Genomic DNA, 12,066 nt, shown 5'->3' with positions numbered 1-12,066 from the left:
ATGTGTAAATAGATCCCGAAGTTAATAGACCTTCACTTTACCTGTTGTGGCTGCTTCTAATGCACCTCTGCCAATCCAATGTACTGTATTCATGCTTCAATGTGGTCCCCTCCACATTGGAAAAAAAAATCAGTTTAGGGGATTACTTTGCAGAGGACTTGCTCTTAATTCCGATGAGCTTCTAGTTACCTGCCACTTTAATACACCATGTTGCTCCTACTCTCATTCATCTTTCACTGACCTCGTAAACTGTTGCCACAAAGCCGAAAGCAAACCTGAAAAATCACAATTTTTGTCTCGGTAGGTTGCAGCCTTTTGGACTCCACATCGAATTCTCCAACTTTATGGAGCACATTTTGTCTGTCCGTCTCGAACTAGTCATTTATGTTTTCATCTCACTGTTAATGCAGCCTGACCTACTGGGCATGTTTCAGTCTGGTTCTGACAAAGACTTCAAGCGTTTGCTCCATTGCTCTTACCATAACTCATTGAGTATCTCCAGCATTTTGTTATACCAGATTTCCAGCGTTTGTGGGTATTCATAAATTTTCTGCACCACATGGATTCATCTCAAAAGAACCCATGAAGTAAGCTCACCCATGGTTTAGAGTGGTCTGGGTTCCAAGGGGCCTTTAAACTTAATTTTCTTCTGCTGCCCACTGTAGATCACTACTGAGATGTTCTAGGGATCTCCAGGGAGGAAGAGAAATATAATAAAAGAAAGTTAAAAAAACAGCAATGCTGAATACCTGAAACAACTTAAAGAACCCCGGAAATACCCAGCTGGCCAGGCAGCATTCATGGAAGGACAAACAATTAACAGTTCCAATTACGCAACCTTTACCAAAACTAGCAGAGTTAACTCTATCAGATTAATTGGGGCAGTTGCCAGCAATATTAAGCCTTTTTTGTCCACTTAATATGTTGCGAGAGGTAAGACTGAGATCTGCCAAACAAAATTTTAAAGATTGAGCCAATATAATGACTGATAGAAATTGTCAGTTCTGAAATAAATGTAAAGACAGAGTGAATGACCCAAAATTGAAGAATTCGATATTGGAACCTGAAATGTGCCCTGATGGAAGAGAATCATTTTTCCTTAGATTTATGTTGAGTTTTGTTGTAACATACAAGACCACTTACAGAAAGATCAGTGGGAATAATTTTGAATGAGAGTGTAGGCACCTGAAGCCCAGGGTTACTCCTCCATGCTGAATGCAGATGCTCCACAAAGTCATCACCTGGTCTAGGTATGGTTTCTCCAATGATAATGAGAATAAGGTATTTTGTTGTCACAGCTGCTGTGCGGTGCTGCAGCAAATGTTTAACTTGCACCAAAAATAAAATTGTCTTTTGGACAAATGTAATAGAAAACAAATGTTTCTCCGGCACCATGCTTACTATAGAACAAGAAAATAAGACACACAATTTAACTTCTCACAATCTCACAATATCCCAAAGCGCTTTACAGCCAATTAAATAAACATGGGAAAGTTGGCACCCAATTCATACACCATGAGATTCAGTAGACAGTTAGACACCAAATGATCTCTTGAATTATTTCCGGTCATGCTTTTGTCACTTCTGAGCACATAGTATTCTGAAGAGGTTGGAAACCAAACAGAATGTGTTCGACATTTTTGATTTATTCTAAAAAGGTCAGTAAAGGTGCTCTACACTGAAGTAGAAGGCTTTTCAAATCCATTATTGCAGAAATTAGGATTAAATTGTTCATGCCATAAGAGCATGTGCAACACAAAATAGAAAATTCCATGTATTCCAAACATCTGTCTGTATTGAGTACAGACCAAAAACACTAAATTGGGAGAAATGTGAATAAATTATGTCTCATTAGCAGCTCAATTAAGCTTCTACTAGGATCTAAAATGTAGTAACGGGTGATTTCTTGTAAAGCAGCTCAGATACATAACTGAAAGATTTCCACTAAAGGTACATCTTCTTAATCAGTCAAAACTTCAATCAATTAAAAAGGTAAATTCAAAATGGGATAATGCTAGAAATGTTGTGCTTGGATAGTTAAACCCAATTAATCCACATCAATTTAACCCAGTGCAGGCCTCGTAACATTCGCAATTCCAACTCATTATGATTGTGGTAACCAGATAGTAATAAAATGATGAAATGTAGAAACAAGGAACTGAAGATGATGGTTTATAAAGAAAGACACAAAGTGCTGGAGAAACTCAGCATGTCAGGCAGCATCCCTGGAGAACATGAATAAGTGATGTTTTTGGTCAGCACCCTTCAGACATTTAGAGTCTTGAGGCATAATTGCTGCCTGGAACCAATAGTGGAAAAGAATGCAAAAATGCAGGCAAGGCACATAATCAGTCATCGATTACCCATATAGATCCGAGGGACCATACAATTTTGGAGTTACAGAAGCACACAGCACAGAAACCAGTTCAACCCAACGAGTCCACACCAACCGTCAAGCGCCCATTTATACTAAACCCATTTATTCTCCTCGCTTTCCCACCAACTGCCTGCATATTCACTTATTAAGAGCAATTTACATAGTATGTATTACATGTATTAAGAGCAATTTACATAGTGGCAAATCAACCCCCCAATCAGCATGTCTTTGAAACATGGGAGAAAATTGAAGCACCCAAAGGAAACCCACAGGGAGAATGTGCAAAGCCCACATAGACATCACTGGGTGTCAGGATTGACCCTAGGAAACTTGTGGTGTGAGGCAGCAGCACCACCATTCTGCTGTTGGTCATCAACAGGTAAAGCAATGTGGTAGTTACGTTGCTCTCCTTCATTAAGGCATGGCAAATAATGCAAAGCTGCACACGCAGACAGCTCACAGGAAATTTCAGGTTGGGCCTGGATTGGAGTAAAATATCGGTTTGTCCTGCACATGCATCCTTGAAGTCAGTAGTATTACCATGTTCTGCCTATCATTTTCAGCACCGTTGGGGTAATATGAAGATGATATAAAGCTGGGTGGCAGTATGGTTTTCAAGAAAGACAGAGAGTGGCTTTAGGGGACTACAGATAGGCTAAGTAAATAGGTAAGAACATGGCTTATGCGGAAAAACTGAAAGGAATAGGTTAATAGGTATGTAGGTTAATTGGCTGGGTAAATGTTTTTTTTTTAAATTGTCCCTAGTGGGTGTAGGATAGTGTTAGTGTACAGGGATCGCTGGGCGGCACGGACTTGGTGGGCCGAAAAGGCCTGTTTCCGGCTGTATATATATGATATGATATGATATGATATGAATACTGCCTGGAAGTTAAAATAGAGAGAAAAATTATGAACAACTGAAACATGAAGACGTGACAGCAATTAGGAAGGTAAAAAAATATTTTGCTCTTTAATGCAACAGCATTTGAGTGTCACAGATTCAGATTAGTATATTGTAATATACACTGGAGTGCAATGACATTCTTTGTTCACACGAAGCTCACGTTAAACAGTACACATACAGTACATGATCAATACAACAATATATACAAAAATTAGTGCAAAACAGCAGCATGGTGCAAGATTGTAGGGCAATCTGAAATAATGCAAAATAATTATTGAAGTACACTAATGGTGTAAGGTAGAGTTAAGAATTTTGGTTCATCCATGGTTTTCAGTCGAGCAAAACTCATATCGTCTTCTTTAGCTCACATTCCTCTACACACTTACAGATATAGTCTGTAACTGCAGTGGCATACTCGTTTAGGTTGTCTGCACAGTCCTCGAATAGTGATAGAGCTCTATACAGTGCTGCTAGAACCAACCTGAAGAGAGGCATCAAGGATGCCAAAGCGTCCTACAAGAGGAAGATTGAGGACCACTTTTCCAACAATGACCCACGGCGGGTATGGCAAGGCATCCAGCACATCACCAACTACAAGACCAGCAACCGCACGACTGCCGACGGCGACGCCTCGCTGGCTGAGGAACTTAACTGTTTCTTTGCTCGTTTCGAGGAGAAAGCTACAGTGGCAGACATTACACCCTCTCCAGCACCTGACAGCAACACCTTCACTGTGCAGGAGTATGATGTTAAGCGCGTGCTCAGAGCAGTGAATCCCAGGAAAGCTGCAGGCCCCGATGGTGTGACGGGCAGAGTGCTGAGGGAATGTGCAGACCAATTATCTGAGGTCTTCACAAAAATCTTCAACCTGTCCCTTTTAAAATCCACCATCCCTCCCTGCCTGAAGTCCGCCATAATCATCCCACTGCCGAAAAAGTCTGTCATCAGCGGTCTTAACGACTACCGTCCGGTAGCACTCACACCGGTCATCACAAAGTGCTTCGAGAGACTGGTCCTGCAGCACATCAAAGCCAGCCTCCCACCCACCTTCGACCCACACCAGTTTGCCTACAGAGCAAATAGGTCTACAGGGGATGCCATCGACACTGCTCTTCACACTGCACTGACCCACCTTGAACACCAGGGGAGCTATGTGAGGATGCTCTTCCTCGACTTCAGCTCTGCCTTTAACACGGTCATCCCGAGCAGACTGGTCACCAAACTTTCCGACCTTGGATTTTCCCAAACCATCTGCCAATGGATCAAGGACTTCCTGACCAACCGCCCCCAGACAGTCAAAATAGGCCCTCACCTCTCCTCCACCATTACACTGAGCACCGGCTCACCACAGGGCTGTGTGTTGAGCCCCATCCTTTACTCCCTCTACACTCACGACTGCGCCCCCACCCATCCCACCAACACCATCATCAAGTTCGCGGATGACACGACTGTGGTTGGACTCATCTCAGAAGGAGATGAGACAGCCTATAGGGATGAAATCCAAAGGCTGGCAGCATGGTGTTCAGTGAACAATCTGGTCCTGAACTCCTCCAAAACAAAGGAACTTATAATTGACTTTAGAAAAACCAGTGGAGATTACGACCCACTCTACATCAATGGGGTCTGTGTGGAAAGGGTACCAGCTTTCAGGTTCCTGGGTACGCACATCGCAGAGGATCTCACCTGGTCTACCAACACCATCACCACAGTAAAGAAGGCACAGCAGAGACTCCACTTCCTGAGGATCCTCAGGAAAACCAACCTGCAGGAGAAGCTCATGTTGTCCTTCTATCGCTGCTCCATCGAGAGTGTGCTGGCATACTGTATAACCACATGGTATGCCAGCTGCTCAGAAAAGGACAGGAAGGCCCTTCAGAGGGTCATCACGACGGCCCAGAAAATCATCGGCTGCTCACTGCCCTCCCTGGAGCACCTGTTCAGCCTACGCTGCCTCAGTAGAGCAGGCAAAATAATAAAAGATCCATCCCACCCCGGCCACCGTCTGTTTGTTCATCTGCCCTCTGGTCGACGTTTCAGGTCGATCAAATCCCGAACAAACAGACTTAAGAACAGTTTTTACCCCAGGGCCATACGAGAACTGAACACTACCTTTGCACTAGGCAACACCGTTAAAAAATCGGTCATATAATTGTATTTAATTGTATTTATGTATTTATTTGTTTTTGCATTTATTGCATATATGTTTGTACGCACCGTCAGGATTGGCTATTTTTTAATTTCGTTGTACTCGTTGCAATGACAATAAATGAATATTATTATTATTATTATTAGTCCACCAGCTCAAAGTAGTTGTGAAACATCTCCTCCGTTTCTTCACACAGCATCATACGACTTTCTGTACTGGATTCTTCCACTGCAGTTTTTGATTATGAGCAGGGAGTAGAAGCACATGCAGGTGGTCAGATTTTCTAAAATGTGGTCAGAGGTAGGCATCTTTTATGGTTGTGTGATGATTAAGGGTGTTTGGGCCTCTGGTAGGACAAGACATGTGCTGATTGTATTTTAGTATCACAATTTGGAGTTTGAAATCCCTGGCTACTGTGAACAAGGCTACGAGGTAGTATGTTTCAAGGCTATTGGTAGCAGTGCATAGTTCATAGTCATGGAGCTATACAGTAGGGAAACAAGCCCTTCAGCCCACCTTGTCCATGCTAACCATTAACATTCTGAGCTAGTTTTACTTGCCTGCATTTGACCCATATCGCTCTCAACCTTCCTAGCCATCTGTCTGTCCAATGTCTTTTGAAAGTAGTCATTATATCTGCTTCAATGGCTTCTACTAGCAGCTCATTCCAGATATAGACTACCCCAAATGTAAAAGTTGTCCCTAATATCTCTCTTAAATCTTTCCCTTTTTAACTTAACCCAATGCCATCCAGTTTTAGAATCTTCTACTCTGGGAGAAAAAATATTGAGCATTCATTTGCTCTATGCCCCTCCTGATTTTGTACATCTCAGTAAGGCCACACCTCAGGCTCCTACACTCCAAAGAAAAAAAAATTGCCATACCAGTCTGAGATGCATCTCATCAGAATATTTTCTATAGTGCATTGGTGGAAGCTCAAGAGAATACTTGTAGGCAAGCCAATTTTTCTCAGACACACAAGAAAATAAATACATTGTTATCTTGATCACCACGTCAGTATTAAGGGCCCGGGTTAGATGCGGAGAAACTTGAAGCTGTCAATCATCTCAATTATATAGGGCGCTGGTATGACAGTTTCTGGAAAACTAACATGTTTGGTCTTCCTAATTAGAGAAGAATAGATTTGCAGTAGATGGAGGACAGGAAAAATTCATCAGTGATTCATGAGATAGTAAATTTGATGTGCGATTGAGATGACTAGGTCTGTACTCTAGTATTTAAAATAATGGGATGCGATCTTATTTAAAACAATGAAACTCCTTACAGGATTTAACAGAGTAGATGCAGAGTTGTTGTTTCTCCTGGTTGGGATATATATAACTTGGGTTGGCAGTCTGAAAATAGGTTAGCCATTTGCGATTAACAGCTAAAATTTCTGAGATGCATATACAATAGTGACATTCAAGAGGCCTTTAAATAGGCAAATTAATATACGGGGAATGGAGGAATATGGATAATGTGCAGGCAGTGTAGATTAAATTGACATCAAGTTCGGCCCAGAGCTTGTGGGCCGAAGGACTTGTTCCTGTGCAATACTGTACCATTCTATTTTCTATGTTCTTCATTCAAAGTGGTGGATCTTTGCAATTATCTTGCCAACAGTGTAGGGAGGTTCAGTTGCTGAGGAAACTTATAATAGATCAGCTTTAATATCAGTCACAGAAGATTAATTTATGGATTACTTATTTATTATCAATGGAGTAATAAAGACTTGTTAAGTTAGCACTGTTTGAAATTGAAAGCTGCTCTGGCACCCATTCCTCACTCCACCCCAACAGCACAGGAACAATTACACTGGTGCTGCCTCACAGTTCCAGTTACTCAGATTTTGAATCCTGACATCGAGTGCTGTGTGAAGTTTGCACCATCTCCATGGGCATGTGGGTTTCTCCCAGTTTCCTCCCACATCTCAAAAACATACAGGTTGGTCAGTTAATTGGCCAATGTAAATTATCTTTATTGCATAAGTGAACAGTAGAATCTGGAAGAGTAAATGGAAATGTGGGGAGAATTTAAAAAATAGAATTATTGTACAATTAGAGTAAAACAATGAATACTTGATGATCAGCACAGAGACAGTATGCTGAAGGGCCCATTTTCATTCTATACGGCTCTATAACCCACTTCAAATCACATATTGAGCCAGACATCACTGTTGCTTTTCAGGGTCCCTCTCAATCCGAGATCTCTGGCCACATAATCAATCACGTGTACTGAAGGTTCCCAGTGGGCCATGGTTCACTGAAATGAGAGGTTACATAGCAATACACATTCTAAGAAATTCCATTCCTGACAACTCAGCGCGAGACAGGCCTACTTTGTCAGTGGGCAAAAGGTCAGTGATTCACCAAATTTGCCAATCTGCCCACCAAACCTCAACCAGAAACAGCAGTGAATACAGCAGGGGCAAGGCCATTCTGGGGGCTGACGCTGACACCAAACACCATTTGCTTTTGTGACCACATCAAATAGAACAACAGTAAATTTTGCCATTTCTGTGGAAGAAACTCTGCACAATTCTTAACCTGTTTGAGATTTCTATAAGGAATGTGATACATGAACAATACAGAGATCATGATCCCGTGGAATTAAAAACCAATTTAGCCCATCCAATGCCTTCAACTGGCTGAATGTGAAGTATTACCACAAACAGAAAAACGTGCTGCCAGACCATGTTAGATTCTGACCAGCTGCATTCTGTGAAAATATGTCTCTGTAAAATTTCATAATACTGACCCCATGGAATAGCAACATGGAACCCCACTTGAGGATATCAAGATTCCAGTTTAACACACAGAACCCTGCGAAGTCATGTACCACAGTGCTCTTTATTTGTGTCATTTCTGTGTGGTTCTCATTTCCAGCAAAGTATCTGAAAGTAGCCTCAAGGCATTACCCTACAGCAATACGTTAGATTCTAATTTAATCTACATAGCAGAGGCAGTCAAATTAGTTGTCCACACACACTAAACCACACTACAAATCTACAGGTCCATGAGCTGATACTCTCTGAAAATTATGGTTTTGGTCGGCAGTAATAATCAAGAAAACTTTTTCAACAATTGGGAAGAAATTTTAAAATTTAAAGCCCCAACCCTTCTTGAATGTGTTTGTAGGGATATGGTTCTGTGTTTCGGATGCCTTCAATTACATAAACAATGTTTGCCTCATACAAAGCAGAAGCAAACATTAATAGTTTCTGATTGAGCAAAACGGGAAAATCAGGAACATTGGCCGATTTCCCTAATGTTTGCCAGCCCATCTTACTCTTAGTCCAGATCCCTCCTGATCTCCTGACCATGTGTTGATTTGAGTTAAAATTTAAAAACTAAGATGGAAAGAATTTTGCACAAGAGGGATATGAAAACATGACAATTTACTGACCAAACAAGATCTAATTTACAGATACACTCGCCTCAAGTGGACCAAATGGCAATCTCTTGTTCCTGTGATTTTTCTGGTCACGGCAGAATTTTGTGTGGGCAGTATTAGTAAGTGAATTATGGGAGTCGCTACATGAAATTAAAAACAAAACATTGGGCTTTTCAAACCAACCCTCTCTCTCATGCTACACAATTATGGAGCATTATTAGCATCTGCAGCAAATCATCAGACAACAAATGAATAGCACCTGAATAGTATGCAGAAACCCAAACATGTAATTTGCCATCTAGACAAAAAATAACTAATTGTTACCACCCTTTCCACTTGCCCAATTCTGCAGTTAGAGCTTCAAAATGCAAACAGCCGTAGTGTATACATTTTTGGCACAGTTGGTGCTGATCTGGTTATTTCTTACCAGCTCATCAACAGACCCAAACATGTGTAGTTACATGGACAAGATCAGCAAATAAAGCCAGAGGGAAGTTAAGTCACCAATCAGATTCCACAGATGAAGTGTACTACATGGCTAAATGACACAATTCTTCAGCTCAGATATCAAACACACAAAGCCAAAATGTCCAAACTCAACAATCCTTGTCCACCTTAAACTTTGGTACGTTAAGATCATGATTTCTAAACCTAAAGTTAACAAAATCTAGACATTTCAGAACAGTGATTCTTAACTGCTTCAACATTACATGTATGTTATTTCATGTTGTGATCTTGCTGCTTACTCCTGTAAATAAATACCTTACAGATCCCAAATAAATCAACAATGCGAAATCTCAAAGATGATTGGACTGGAAGTTGTTAATTCACTATTTCCCACTTTACGGACAATATTAAAAACTGCTGTGGAGTCGAAGCTTAAACACAAAAAAATCATGACAATCAACAGAAACAAGTCATGCTTGTGTAGATGCTGCAAAAATGCCCCCTTTTGTTGCACAGGAGCATTATCACAAAATAGAAGAAGTGACATTTGAAATAGGAAAGAAGCAGAAAGGTGATAGACAATAGACAATAGACAATAGGTGCAGAAATAGGCCATTCAGCCCTTCGAGCCGGCACCGCCATTCAATGTGATCATGGCTGATCATCCACAATCAGTACCCCATTCCTGCCCTCTCCCCATACCCCCTAACTCCGCTATCATTAAGAGCTCTATCTAACTCTCTCTTGAAAGCATCCAGAGAATTGGCCTCCACTGCCTTCTGAAGCAGAGAATTCCACAGATTTACAACTCTCTGAGTGAAAATGTTTTTCCTCATCTCCGTTCTAAATGGCCTCCCCTTTACTTTGACTGTGGCCCCTGGTTCTGAACTCCCCCAACATTGGGAACATGTTTCCTGCCTCTAGTGTGTCCAATCCCTTAATAATCTTATATGTTTCAATAAGATCCCCTCTCATCATTCTAAATTCCAGCGTATGCAAGCCCAGTCGTTCTAGTTGGGACTTAACAATAAAGTACATTAACAATAGACTCATTAGATTTGGGGGTGCTCTTTGTGGCAAAATTTCAGATCCAAGAGTTCCTGGAGAGTTTAAAGAATGGAGGTGATAATACTGAGAGGGTAGGGGGAGGGTTTGTGAGGCCAAGTGATTGAAAAGCAAGGTCTGGTAATGAAGGATATTTAGTGAGGGACTTAACTCATGGAAGGAAGAACAAGCGAGGGCATAGAAACATAGAAAATATGTGCAGGAGTAGGCCATTCAGCCCTTCGAACCAGCCATTCTATATGTTCATGGCTGATCATCCAAAATCAGTTCCTCATTCCTGCTTTCTCGCTATATCCCTTGGGTTGCTGATAGAGTTAAATACAAACAACAACATTGATATCAGTAACATAATAGATGAAGCATGGCAGAGCCTAGAATGCCATGGAGGTGTAATAGGTGGTCTTTGCCAATGCATGGTGTGGTCCAAAGTTCATCTTAGAGTTCAAGGATGACATCAAGGATGCAAATGATTTCAAGGAGAGGCATGGATTTGATGGCTTCAAGAAAGAGCTTGGGATGAAGGATGAAGACAATTGGTTTAGTGTTCCTAATATCTGGCTGGAGGATATTTCTGTTCATCCAAAAAAATCAAGAAGTAGTAATATGTTCCGAATTCGCATAGTATGTATAATGGCAAATTTAAATAGATAATGACTGATTTAATTTAAAATATTAAGAACTATAATTTTAGTTTCCTGTTAAAGTCAGTCGCCAATTTCCCAGAGCTTAGGGTCGCATAGTAGATGGCTATTGAGCCAAATCCACAAAATAATGTCATTCATTTGATAACTAATATTCAGAAAGTACAGATTCAATCAGAAGGCAAGATAACACTTCTGCTTTTCCATTTATGTTGTTGTACAAAATATTCTTAAAACAATGGAACTGTTCCTTGCCAGCACACCAACCACACAATTAGCATTTAATACAAGATGGAAAGCAGTTGCACAAGGATTTAGGTTGCTTTGTTAGGTTTCTCGTTAGATCTCCCGACAGATTATAAACCATCCAAGCCATTTCACAACTGTATCCTGACAAATAACATTGAGTTAAAGATACTGATATTTCAAAGAAATCAAGCAAGAAAAAGTGTTGGGCTTGCTAGATACAATGAAATTGAAATCAATGAAGCATCCACTGGTGTAAAACAGCTGTATAAGTCAACATAAATGAGGACTTTATCGTACAATTTGATACATTAAATGAATATTTTAATTCTTCCACAACTCTAAGAGCACTGAGATAACGCAATGATTTTGCACAACATCGGGTTTTAGAATACTAGCCCCACCCACAGCTAACACGAAGCACATTACAGTTGTGACAGTATTTGATTTGGGCCTTGAATACTTAATGCTAAATATACACAAGCGCTTTGACAGGTACATTTCAGCCACAATGTAACATCATTTACGGGTCAGCCTATACGGAATTATTCTGAAAAACTGAATTCACATTTATGCCAATGCAGACGTCCAAGGCTATAATGCAGCAGTTGGTACATGAACAGATACTGAAGAGATTAAAAAGATTGGACGAAAACTGTAAATAAAACGATTCTTTGAAAGAAAATGGGAGCGGTCTAAGTGCATTCGGCTTGCGGGATTTAATGGTGTCTTGTCAAATACACCTACCTCCTCCGAGTGCACCCCACCCACACACCCACCCACACACCCACGTCTGAAGGGGGTGAGACAACATTTATTCCCGCACAACAGGGTGCACTTCTCGGGG

General features: G+C 40.9%; 1 protein-coding gene across 13 annotated transcripts in view; it reads right to left on the bottom strand.

The window, feature by feature from the left end:
• Nucleotides 1-12,066, bottom strand: part of LOC144593435 (regulating synaptic membrane exocytosis protein 1-like) — a 338,785-nt gene that overhangs the window by 326,096 nt on the left and 623 nt on the right. The window lies entirely within an intron of this gene.

Source organism: Rhinoraja longicauda, chromosome 5 (genome assembly GCF_053455715.1).
Source record: "Rhinoraja longicauda isolate Sanriku21f chromosome 5, sRhiLon1.1, whole genome shotgun sequence".
Lineage (NCBI taxonomy): Eukaryota > Metazoa > Chordata > Chondrichthyes > Rajiformes > Arhynchobatidae > Rhinoraja > Rhinoraja longicauda.
This window is presented reverse-complemented; position numbering and strand designations above follow the sequence as displayed.